The sequence below is a fragment of the Somniosus microcephalus genome, chromosome 4 (genome assembly GCF_052327205.1).
Source record: "Somniosus microcephalus isolate GS21.2 chromosome 4, FLI_Smic_1.0, whole genome shotgun sequence".
Lineage (NCBI taxonomy): Eukaryota > Metazoa > Chordata > Chondrichthyes > Squaliformes > Somniosidae > Somniosus > Somniosus microcephalus.
Genome location: NC_140990.1, coordinates 22203995 through 22217382, shown reverse-complemented (window position 1 = coordinate 22217382; position 13388 = coordinate 22203995). Strand labels below are relative to the sequence as shown.

The window sequence follows — 13388 nt, the reverse complement described above, 5'->3', positions numbered from 1 at the left end:
ACAAACATGTTAAATCTTCGTGGAATAATTACCACAGTCATTTTTAGACTGGAAACTTAAACCTGCCGTTTCACTTTCAGTCAGGAACAGATCGCAGTTTTACACCAATCTCTGATTTGGCAGCACGTTTCCAGCATTCATCGTTGTTCTTCCTGACTCCAAACAGTTTTCTTTGTCTTAAAATACTCCTGTGCAGCGCCTTGGGACGTTTTACTACGTTAAAGGCTCTATATAAATATACGTTGTTGTTGTTGTTGTAAAGGAGCCTTCTGTTCTGTGCCTAGGAGCTGTGAACCATGGCAGAGAGCGGCTGGGACACATTTCTTACAGGCCTCAAGATTAACCCACATGGAGCCTTTGCTGTCAGCGAAGGGAGACAAGAAAGACCAAAGTGCTGTTTGCCCCTCTCAGTGTGGCCCTGAAGGACTGTATCCAGGCTGAAGTTCTGTTCCCCCCATATGATCCTCCCCCAGATTGTCCTTTCTGAGCTCCAGCCAGGTGATGCTAAACACTCAGGTGGGAAAGACAAAAATCTACAACAATGTGTTTAAAACAAAGTGGATTTATTTGACATCTATCTAGAATATTAAACTCCAGCCCAGTTATAGAGGTTACTGACATCAGCAGAAACAAACCCCAACTGTCAGAATGAACATGGTTCAGTCCTGGATGTGATTAACAGCAGCAACAACATCAGAGTCCAACCCTGCAGTCACATGTGAACTTGCTGGTGTCTCTGGAGGCTGCATGACTGAGTGAATCCCTTCCCACACTCAGAGCAGGTGAACGGTCTCTCCCCAGTGTGAACTCGCTGGTGTGTCAGCAGGTGGGAAACAGCAGAGAATCTCTTTCCACATTGATTGCAGGTGAATGGCCTCTCCCCAGTGTGAACTCGCTGGTGTGTCAGCAGTGTGGATAATCGAGTGAATCCCTTCCCACACACGGAGCAGGCGAATGGTCTCTCCGGGGTGTGAGTGTGTTCATGTTGCAGCAGAGCAGTTCTGCTTTTAAAGCTCTTCTCGCAGTCAGTACATTTAAAAGGTCTCTTATCAGAGTGCACAAGTTGGTGTTCAATGAGATGGGATGAAGAAGTGAATCCCTTCCCACACACGGAGCAGGTGAATGGCCTCTCCCCAGTGTGAACATGCTGGTGTGTCAGCAGGTGGGATGACTGAGTGAATCCCTTGCCACACACAGAGCAGGTGAACGGCCTCTCCCCAGTGTGAACTCGCTGGTGTCAGCAGGTTGGATGACTGAGTGAATCCCTTCCCACACACGGAGCAGGTAAACGGCCTCTCCCCAGTGTGAACTCGCTGGTGTGTCAGCAGGTTGGATAACACGGTGAAAGCCTTCTCACACATGGAGCAAGGAAACGGCCTCTCCCTGGTGTGAACGCTCCCATGTGTCTGGAGCTTAACTAACTAAGTGAATCCCTTCCCACACACGGAGCAGGTGAATGGTCTCTTCCCAGTGTGAACTCGCTGGTGTGTCAGAAGGTTGGATGATTTAGTGAATCCCTTCCCACACACGGAGCAGGTGAACGGCCTCTCCCCAGTGTGACTGCGTCGATGAGTTTCCAGCTGGGACGGGTAATTGAATCCCTTCCCACAGTCCCCACATTTCCACGGTTTCTCCATGGTGCGGGTGTCCTTGTGTCTGTCCAGGTTGGACGATCAGTTGAAGCCTCGTCCACACACAGAACACACATACGGTTCTCCCCGCTGTGAACGGTGCAATGCTTTTTCAGGCTGTGTAACTGGTTAAAGCTCTTTCCACAGTCAGTGCACTGGAACCCTCTCACTCGGGTCTGTGTGTCTCAGTGCTTTTCCAGTCACACTGATATTTGAAATCTTTTCCCACACACAGGACAGACAAACATTTCCCCTTCCATATTCAAAGGCTGATGATATTCCCTGTAAAAGTAGTTTACAAAAGTCATCACTGTAAGTTCAGGATTAAAATGCAGAACAGATCATTCTAGTTTCTATGGAACATTCTCTTGTCTCTTATTACATAGAATTACACAGATTGTGCAGCTCAGAAACAGGCCATTCGGCCCAACTGGTCCATGCGGTGTTTATGCTCCACACGAGCCTCCTCCCATCTCTCTTCATCTCACCCTATCAGCATCTCTATTCCTTTCTCCCATGTGTTTATCCAGCTTCCCCTTAAATGTATCCATGCTCTTCGCCTCAACTACTCCCTGTGGCAGCAAGTTCCACATTCTCAGCACTCTCTGGGTGAAGGAGTTTAATCTAAATAGGACTTTCCTGGGCAGCCAATCAGCACTGCTGCCTCTTTTGTGCATTTCCTGGTGAGGCGAAACAGTTGATATTTTCTGATCAAAAAGAGCTGAGCTCGGCAGCATTAGTCCTGTTTTGCCTCCTTTGGAGACCAGGTGTACGAGCAGAGTGAGCGCAGCCTTCACAGCAACCGGAATAAAATTGTTACAGTTGTGAAGGAACTTTGTGTCAGTGCACTGGACCACAAACAAAGTATGTGTGTCAATTATTGTCTGACTGCGTTACTGAGAAGTGCCTTGGGATGTTTTAAAGGCGCTATATAAATGCAAGTTGTTGTTGGTGTATAGAGTACTCTGTTTAAAGTTAGTGAAATGATCAATAACCAAGGAAGATCATTTCTTTGTTTGGTTCTATTAGTTTTCATAGAATCATGGAAGCGGACAGCACCAAGGAGGCCATTCGGCCCATCGTGCCTGTGCTGGCTCTTAGAATGAGCACTCGTGCTTAGTCCCACATCCCTGCTTGTTGTCCGTAACCCTGTAAGATGCTCATCCTCAAGTACCCGCCCAACTCCCATTTAAAATCATATCATAATCCTACCGCCTCCCGGTACCGTCTCTTCCGCTTCAGACCAGCGCTGCCACTCGCACTGCGCATGCTCAGAGCACCGTCCAGTTCCGCGTCTGCGCACTGGGCTCCAGTGGTCATTGATAGGGCACTTTCTGCCGCGCGGGCGATTCTGGGTAAACACACCGCCATTGAACCCGCAATTGGTCAACAGCACATTTTTTTATCAGCCCTTCGATATTGGGGCCGGTGGGGCAATCAACAAAATTAATTAATAAATTATACAGAAATCCACATGCCCGGGCACTCTGCCATCGTGTGAAGTACGCTGGCCCCCAATTTTCAGTTATCAACCCCGCCCAGTCCGGTTTAATTGCTAAATGTTTACTAACTATCTTTTCTAACTTCAGTGCAGTCCTGTTATTCAGAGGGAAACTTACGAGGCCGATTCTTTTGTAAGTCTTGCCTGAGAAGCTGTTAATGGCTTTAATAAGCTGGCAGCAATTTTTTTTTTCAAGGTGGAAATAGGTGAAAAACGCCACTAGCGATCCATCAAAACACACGGGACAGAGAAGTCCACTTCAGCAGCACACTTGCCACAGGACTCAATATCGATCCCCTCCACCACTGGTGTACTTTGTCTGCAGTGTGTACGATCTACAAGATGACCAAAGGTCAGATTGTGTGGAGTCAAAGGTCAGACCGTGTGGAGTCAAGGGCCAAGTAGCATGTTTTGGTGAAAAGATGGTTACAAAACAGAAATCAGAGAGTAAGAGCTAAGGGAAGTTTCTCGGACTGGCAGAAAGCGAGAAGATCTGTGCTGGGACCCGTGTTGTTCACCGTTATATGGACTCAAAAATTGGAGGCATGTTGCAGATGATAACAAGTTGGTCCTTGTGGAGACCAAGTCTTCACACTGAGGACACCCTCCATTGTATTGTGTGGCACTACCACTGTACTAAGTGAAATAGACTAAACAGTTCAAAACTGGGCAGCCACGAGGAGCTGTGGGCAATCAGCAGTTGCAGAATGTATTCCACCACAAACTGCAACTGGGAAAGTAAGCTGTGAGGAGGACACAAAGACCCTGCAAAGGGATATAAACAGGTGAGTGGGCAATAAGGTGGCAGATGGAGTATAATGTGAGGAAATGTGAGGTTATTCACTTTGGTAGGAAGAATAGAGAAACAGAATATTTTTTAAATGGTGAGAAACTATTAAATGTTGGTGTTCAGAGAGAATTAGTTGTCCTCGTACAGGAAACACAGAAAATCATGAGGGGTCTGGACAGAGTAGATAAACTGTTCCCATTGGCAGAAGGATCAAAAACCAGAGGACACAGATTTAAGGTGCTTGGCAGAACCAAAGGCGACGTGGGAAAAACTTTTTTGCACAGCGACAGAAGTGGTGGAAGTGGAGACACTCAAAGTTTTCAAGGGGAGGCTGGATAGGCACCTGAGGGAAATAAACTTGCAGGGCTACTGGGATAGAGCGGGGAAATGGGACTGACTGGATTGCTCTACAGAGAGCTGGCACAGACTCGATGGACCAAATGGCCTCCTTCTGTGCTGTTATGACTCTATGACTCTATGAGTGGTTAGGATCTGGAATACTCTGCCTGAAAGGGTGGTGGGGGCAGATTCAATCACGGCTTTCAATCTGGAATTGGATAAGTACCTGAAAGAAAAAGAATTGCAGGGCTACAGGGAAAGGGCGGGGGAGTGGGAATAACTGAGGTGTTCTTGCAGAGAGCTGGCATGGGCTCGATGGGCCGAATGGCCTTCTATGCTGTAACCATTCTATGATTCTATGAAAGTTAGTATGCAGGTACAGCAAACAATTAGGAAGGTAAAAGACATGTTGGCCTTTATTGCAGTTACAGTTACATTTTAATAGCATAGCTTCTAACGCAACTATAATATACATTTAAAGGTTATCCAAACCTACAGGTTACCCTATTTGGGGTTGGTCCCTGGTCAGACCTCATCTGATCCAGGTAGGACATACCTAAATCCCTGAATTCTCTACCTGCTGGATTGTCATGGGATCCAACTGGACTCCTGCAAGTGTCAAATCCATAAATTACATGGTCCTCTTACAGCCTCACCGATGTCCCAGTGACATTGGCTGTGCTTGGGACCCATTCAGCCTGATTTATATGACTCACATTCTGTTTCTACCAACACCGGTAGTGGGGAAAATGCTAGAGTCCATTATAAAAGATGTAATAGCAGAGCACTTGGAAAGCAGTGACTGGATCGGACAAAGTCAACATGGATTTACAAAAGGTAAATCATGCTTGACTAATCTACTGGAATTTTTTGAGGATGTAACTGGTAAAATAGATAAGGGAGAACCAGTGAATGTGGTGTATTTGCACTTTCAGAAGGCTTTCAATAAGGTCCCGCATAAGAGATTAGCGTGCAAAATTAAGGCACATGGGATTGGGGGCAAGGTATTGACTTGGATAGAGAACTGGTTGGCGGACAGAAAGCAAAGAGTTGGAATAAACGGGTCGTTTTCCGAGTGGCAGGCAGTGACTAGTGGGGTACCGCAAGGATCGGTCCTAGGACCCCAGCTGTTCACAATATATATTAATGATCTGGATGAGGGAATTGGATGTAATATCTCCAAATTTGCAGACGACACAAAACTGGGTGGGAGGGTAAGCTGTGAGGAGGATGTCGTGAAACTCCAGTACGATTTGGACAGGTTGGGTGATTGGGCAGAAACATGGCAAATGCACTATAATGTGGATAAATGTGAGGTTATCCACTTTGGTGGCAAAAACAGGAAGGCAGATTATTATTTGAATGGCAATAGATTGGGAGAAGGGGAAGTGCAAAGAGACCTGGGTGTTCTTGTGCACCAGTCGCTGAAGGTAAGCATGCAGGCGCAGCAGGCGGTTAAGAAGGCAAATGGTGTGTTGGCCTTCGTAGCAAGAGGGTTCGAGTATGAGAACAAGGATGTCTTGCTGCAGTTGTACAGGGCCTTGGTGAGACCACACCTTGAGTATTGTGTGCAGTTTTGGTCGCCTTACCTGAGGAAGGACGTTCTTGCCATGGAGGGAGTGCAGCGAAGATTCACCAGGCTGATACCTGGGATGGCAGGAATGACGTATGAGGAGAGATTGTGTCGATTGGGCTTATACTCACTGGAGTTTAGAAGATTGAGAGGGGATCTCATCGAAACCTATAAAATTCTGTCAGGCCTGGACAGACTAGATGCAGGAAGGATGTTTCTGATGGCCGGGGAGTCCAGAACCAGGGGTCATAGTCTAAGGATAAGGGGTAAGCCATTTAGGACTGAGATGAGGAGGAATTTCTTCACCCAGAGAGTGGTGAACCTGTGGAATTCACTACCACAGAAGGCAGTAGAGGTCAATTCATTAAATATATTCAAGAAGGAGTTGGATATATTTCTTAAGGCTAAAGGGATCAAGGGATATGGGGAGAACGCAGGGACAGGGTACTGAATTTGGATGATCAGCCATGATCGCATTGAATGGCGGAGCAGGCTCAAGGGGCCGAATGGCCTACTCCTGCTCCTATCTTCTATGTAAGTTATGAGGAGGAAGCAAGGAGGTTCAAGGGGATATAGACAGGCTAAGTGAGTGGGCAAGAACATGGCAAATGGAATATAATGTGGAGAAATGTGAAGTTATCCACTTTGGTGGGAAAAATAGAAAAGCAGAGTATTTTTTAAACGGAGAGATTGGGAAATGTTGGTGTTCAGAGGGACCTTGGTGTCCTTGTATAAGAATCACTGAAAGTTAACATGCAGGTACAGCAAGCAATTAGGAAAGCAAATGGTATGTTGGCCTTTATTACAAGAGGATTTGAGTATAAGAGTAATCTTATTCCAATTATATAGGGCCCTGGTGAGACCACACCTGGAGAATTGTGCACAGTTTTGGTCTCCTTACCTAAGGAAGGATATACTTGCCATAGAGGGAGTGCAGCGAAGGTTCATGAGACTGGTTCCTGGGATGGGGGGATTGAGTAGACTGGGCCTATATTAGAAGAATGAGAGGTGATCTCATTGAAACATACAAAACTCTCACAGGGCTTGACAGGGTAGATGCAGGGAGGATGTTTCCCCTGGCTGGGGAGTCCAGAACCAGGGGTCACAGTCTCAGAATAAGGGGTCGGCCATTTAGGACTGAGATGAGGAGAAATGTCCTCACTCAGAGGGTGGTGAATCTTTGGAATTCTCTACCCCAGAGAGCCTTGCAGGCTCAGTCGTTGAGTATATTCAAGGCAGAGATCGATAGATTTTTAAATATTAAGGGAATCAAGGGATATGGGGATAGTGCAGGAAAGTGGAGATGAGGTAGAAGTTCAGCCATGATCTTATTGAATTACAGAGCAGGCTCGAGGGGCCGAATGGCCCACTCCTGCTCCTGATTCTTATGATGTTATGTTCTAACACCAAAAGTTAAAATAAACTAAGTACAGCCCTTCATGTTCGCTGACATGACATAAACAGCCTTGTAAAGTGGCTGGAAACTAAACCCGAGGTGATGAGGATTTCAGACAGCAAGCTGTGAGAGGGACTGGCAATGATGTGACGACATGGGAATTTTGGCTACAGATATAGTGGCCCTGTGGGAGACTAATAACCAAATGTAGTGTTGCTCAAAGGAGGAGGGAACACCCACAGGGCCACTGACTACTGGCGACCGAACAAGGCAAATTCTATTTTTACTACATGGGATTCTGGGAATGTTACCAGAGTTTTGGAGGCTGAATTCTGCAATTCATCCATTTCTTTCTGTGAAAACCATAAAATCGTTTGCTATAATGTTCTTATATTTAGACAGATGGTGCACATTGGCTATTAGCAGCTTTAAGAAGATGCCTGACTTATTGGCATCTGAAGAAAACAGTAGTTTATCTTTTCAATTCCTGGTGGAATAGTCTAAAATTTATTTGTACAAGATCACAGGATAGGTTTGGATGAAGATGGCCCTTCAGCCCATTTAATCTCCTTCTACAATACCAACCTTACCATCTTTCCATTACAGCATCTGTTTCTTAATTACTCCAGTGTCCTGGCATAAACCACCCTGCTGGCAACCCGTTCCAGCTGTTGATCACCCTCTGAGTAAAGAAAGATTTCCTGCCATCTATCCTAAATTTGCTCTTCACACCCATGAACCCTGTGCCCTCATGTCCTGCTGCCCAGATGTATCTGAAAGTATTGTTCCAGATTTACTTTCTCTATCCAGCTAAGTATTTATATACCTCCATTAATGTTGCTTCTAAGACCTGTCTTCTTGAGGTTGAAGAAGAGGACTTGCTGATCAAGTTGTACATCATAACTCTTCCCTCGAACACCATGGATCAGGGTTTGTGGCTTTCTTCTGGATTGCCAGTAAGACCTGGATGGCTCCCATAATATCACGGTGACCAGGACTATATGCAGCATAGCAAGAGCAATGTGACCAGGGCAGCTTCGGCATTTGAACTGAACTGATTTGACAATATGATCCAGCATGCTGTTTCATTTGTTTATTAATGGGCCACATCTTTTAGGAATGATGAGTGGTGACTCATCTAACACCCTAAGGTTTGTCTCAACTTCCCACTTGACAAGTTCTATCCCACCCATTTCTATTTTTCCCTAATAAGCAGTGTCTTGCCTTTTTCTAAATTGAGTTTCATCTGCCAATGGTCATTCTTTGAAAGCTCCCTTTGTAAGATCCTACTTGCCTTGTCTGAATTCACATTCTTTCCTAGCTTGGTGTCATCTCCAAATGTAACTGTTTTATATTATGATTATGATTCCAGGTCACCTTTGTAGACCAAGACCAGGAGGGATTCCCAGCACGGACCCCTGGGGTAACCCACTCAGTATCCTCCCTTTGCAAACTAGCTTCACCTCGACAGTAATCAATCAATATGCATGTTTCACCTTGAAACCTACTGACTGACCTTGGTTTGTAAAGAAGTCCCTCATGCAATACTTTATCAAAGGCCTTTTGGATGTCCAGGTATACTACACCATTTAATTCGGGATACGCCCCATTTAATTCGGGACGTCATCTCTTTCAAAAATGTTTAAGAAGTTGGTTAGGAAAGATCTATCTATTAACTCTGATTCTCTCTCCACAGATGCTGCCTGACCTGCTGAGTATTTCCTGTTTTTATTTATAATAGAGAAGGGCGAAGCTGTGTCTGTCCCTTTAACGGCAGCTGCCCAGACACAGGGTGCTGTCCCTTTAAGAATGAGTGACGGGGACAATCCAGATTCCTCTTTCAGGTTTTCTGGGGATGTCAGGAGCCCAGCGCGCAGGCGCGGGACAGGCTCTGTGCCGTCACCGGGCGGAGCTGCATGTCGGCAGGAGCGGGGTCGGGAGATTAATAAACTGCGGGTAGGCTGCGCCGCAGGGTTTATAAAGTTGGAGAATGGTCTCAGGCCCGAATGAGATCCCGCGGCCCGGTCTGTGTTCCACCGGACAGCAGCGGTGAGGCTTTTTCTTGGTGACAGGCCCAGGTTACGTGTCGCCATCTTGGTGGAGGAAAGACAGTCCGGTTCCCCCCACAGCACGGCCCTTGCGCAGCCATCTTGGTACAGGAACAGAGAGTGGGCAGGGCTTCAGGGTCCCAGGAGCGAAAATCTTTGACAAACATTGCTCTTTCCACATTCAGAGGCTGATGATACTCAGCCTGTTATTTGGATCGGACTTGTCTCCGTTCCCGTGCCAAGGGGATTGCTGTACCATACGGGAGGGGCAACATTTGGGGACTCTCGATTCTCCACCAATTCCCATAACCCTTCTTTCTGGTGGATAATGGAGGTGCCAGTGTGTGTAATGTGCAAGTCAGTAAGAATTGTCAGAGAGGATTAATCAGCACTTTCTAACTGGAAATGTTAATCAGTGGAAACTTTCAGACACTGATTTGTACCAAAGATTAATATAGGATTGAAGTAAAATGTATAATTTTATTGCAATTTCTGATGAGAGTCCCTGAATTAAAGGGAAAGGTCACAGACAGTGGTTCTTAAAGGGACACTGCAGCCCCGCGAACACAATCAGCTATATATCGAGAATATTAAACCCCTGCAGTCACATGTGAACTCGCTGGTGTCTCAGCAGGTTGGATGACTGAGTGAATCCCTTCCCACACACAGCACAACTGAACGGCCTCTCCCTGGTGTGAACTCGCTGGTGTGTCAGCAGGTTGGATGACTGATTAAATCCCCTCCCACACACGAAGCAGGTGAACGACCTCTCCCCAGTGTGAACTCGCTGGTGTGTCAGTGGGTTGGATGATTTAGTGAAACCTTTCCCACAAACACAGCAGGTGAATGGCCTCTCCCCAGTGTGAACTTGCTGGTGTGTCAGCAGGTGGGATGATTTAGTGAAGCCTTTCCCACACACGGAGCAGGTGAACAATCTCTCCCTAGTGTGAACTCACTGGTGTACAATGAGATTGAATGACTGCCTGAACCTCTTCCCACAGTGAGAGCAACTGAATGGTTTATCGTCAGTGTGAACTCGCTGGTGTTGAATCAGTTCCTCAAAGCTTTTAAAGCAGTGCACACTGTCAGAGCATTTAAAAGGTCTCTCATCAGTGTGAACCTGCTGGTGTCTCAGAAGGTGGGCTGACTGAGAGAATCCCTTCCCACACACGGAGCAGCTGAGCGGCCTCTCACCAGTGTGACTGCGTAGATGAGTTTCCAGCTCAGAGGGGTAATTGAATCCTTTCCCACAGTTCTCACATTTCCATGGTTTCTCCGTGGTGCAGGTGTCCTTATGTTTCTCCACGTTGGACGATGAGTTGAAGCCTCGTTCACACACAGAACACGTGTACGGTTTCTCCCCACTGTGAACGGTGTGATGTTTTATCAGGCTGTGTAACTGGTTAAAGCTCTTTCCAGAGTCAGTGCACTGGAACACTCTTACTCGGGTGTGTGTGTCTCGGTGCTTTTCCAGTCACACTGATGTTTGAAATCTTTTCCCACAGACAGAACAGACAAATATTTCTCCTTCCACATTCAAAGGCCGATGATATTCAGGTCCTGATGAATGGAGTGACTGTCAGATCTTGATGTGATGTTTGGTTTGAGTTTCCCGTCTGTAAATCCTCCCCTTCTAATACCCTGTAAAAGGAGTTTACAAAAGTCATCACTGTAAGTATATGACAGAAATTCAGAACAGACCATTCTAGTTTCCTTGCAACATTCTTTACTCCCTTGTTCCCCCAAAGCAGTAAATCCCCATCCCACACACTCTTCCCTCCTCCCTGTGCTGAAATTCAAACCCATTGTACCATCTCCAAAAATTTTCCTTTCAGTCAACTTCTCTCCCTCTCCTGAAGGTGTTGACTCTGGCTGGGTTCAGTTCTACACTCACTGGTTCCCCTCTCCTCCCCTGAAGGTGCGGACTCTGGGTGGGTTCAGTTCTACACTCACTGGTTCCCCTCTCCTCCCCTGAAGGTGCTGACGCTGGCTGGGTTCAGTTCTACACTCACTGGTTCCTCTCCCTCTCCTCCCCTGAAGGTGCTGATTCTGGCTGGATTCAGTTCTACACTCACTGGTTCCTCTCCCTCTCCTCCCCTGAAGGTGCTGATTCTGGCTGGGTTCAGTTCTACACTCACTGGTTCCTCTCCCTCTCCTCCCCTGAAGGTGCTGATTCTGGCTGGGTTCAGTTCTACACTCACTGGTTGCCCTCCCTCTCCTCCCCTGAAGGTGCTGACTCTGGCTGGGTTCAATTCTACACTCACTGGTTCCCCTCCCTTTCCTCCCCTGAAGGTGCTGACTCTGGCTGGGTTCAATTCTACACTCACTGGTTCCCCTCTCTCTCCTTCCCAGAAGGTGCTGACTCTGGCTGGGTTAAGTTCTACACTCACTGGTTCCTCTCCCTCTCCTCCCCTGAAGGTACTGACTCTGACTGGGTTCAGTTCTACACTCACTGTTTCCCCTCCCTCTCCCTCCCCCTCCCCTGAAGGTGCTGACTCTGGCTGGGTTCAGTTCTGCATTCACTGGTTCCCCTCCCTCTCCTCCCCTGAAGGTGCTGACTCTGGCTGGGTTCAGTTCTACACTCACTGGTTCCCCTCCCTCTCCCTCCCCTGAAGGTGCTGATTCTGGCTGGGTTCAGTTCTACACTCACTGGTTGCCCTCCCTTTCCTCCCCTGAAGGTGCTGACTCTGGCTGGGTTCAGTTCTACACTCACTGGTTCTCCTTGTTCTCCTTCCCAGAAGGTGCTGACTCTGACTCTAACCTTCTTTCCAATACTCTGTCCTTCTTTGTAAGCTTTTCTTCTGTAATGTTTCACAATTTTGGTGAAGGGCACTCCCTGACCATTCCCCATTTCTCCTTTATTTACAGACGCTCCCTGACCAGTCTTCAGTTCTCCTCCTTTTACAGACGCTCCCTGACCAGTCTCCATTTCTCCTCCATTTACAGACGCTCCCTGACCAGTCACCGTTTTGCCTTCATTTACAGACGCTCCCTGACCAGTCTCCATTTCTCCTCATTTACAAACGCTCCCTGAGCAGTCTCCATTTCTCCTCCATTTTCAGACGCTCCCTGACCAGTCACCATTTCTCCACCATTTAGACACTCCCTGACCAGTCACCTTTTCTACTCCATTTACAGACGCTCCCTGACTCGCTGGGGATTTCCCAGCACTTCCTGGTTGTCCCGGAGTTTGTGTCTTAAACTGGCGGGTAGTTGTGGGGAGGCGGGTAATGTTGAGTGTTTTAATAATGGGGCCTGGGGCCGCACTCGGGGTGTGAGCAGCCCGTGTCCCCCCGGGGTTCATGAACCCGCTCCCTGAGCTCGGGGTGTGAGCGGCCCGCGTCCCCCCGGGGTTCATGAACCCGCTCCCTGAGCTCGGGGTGTGAGCGGCCCGCGTCCCCCCGGGGTTCATGAACCCGCTCCCTGAGCTCGGGGGTGTGAGCAGCCCGTGTCCCCCCGGGGTTCATGAACCCGCTCCCTGAGCTCGGGGTGTGAGCGGCCCGCGTCCCCCCGGGGTTCATGAACCCGCTCCCCGAGCTCTCTCACCTGATGTGTCAGCGGCTGCTGCCAAGGCCCGCGCATGCTCAGCTCACACTGCCCGGGCGATTGACGGGAGCTCCGGACCAATAGGAAGAGTGGGACGGGTCTGGAGGACCGAGCGGGCGGCAGGTCCTCCAAGCAATCGGAGTGTGTGAGGGGCGGGGCTTGCGGCACCTAGTGGGCGGGGCTCAGCCCGGAGCTCCCTCATTGGCTGAAACTCTGCATCATTTTCAAACCTGATTTCTCTCAAACTCCAGGAGGAAACTGGAGCTTTCTGTTGTGGCTGTAGGGTGGAGCAAACATTGCAACATTTGGTAGTGAAATGGATTCATTCAGGACAGACAGCAGGGATTAATTCAGGAAATAACACAGTGTAGTGAGAAAGGAAATGCAGTGGATGTTGTGGAGATGGATTTTCAAAAGGTGGGATAGCCAAAGGTGTTTGATAAGGTGCCGGACAGGAGGCTTGTCGATCAAATTAAGGCTCACGGTATTAAAGGGAGTGAGGCAGCGTGGATAGGAAGTTGGGTAAAGGGCAGAAAACAGAGAGTAGTGATTTTTCAGACTGGT

The 13388-nt window shown here is 47.9% G+C and overlaps 1 pseudogene; it reads right to left on the bottom strand.

Annotated features, from left to right (window-relative positions):
• Positions 1-619: 619 nt before the first annotated feature.
• The window catches only part of LOC147118408 (uncharacterized), a 57978-nt pseudogene continuing 45209 nt past the window's right edge, over positions 620-13388 (bottom strand).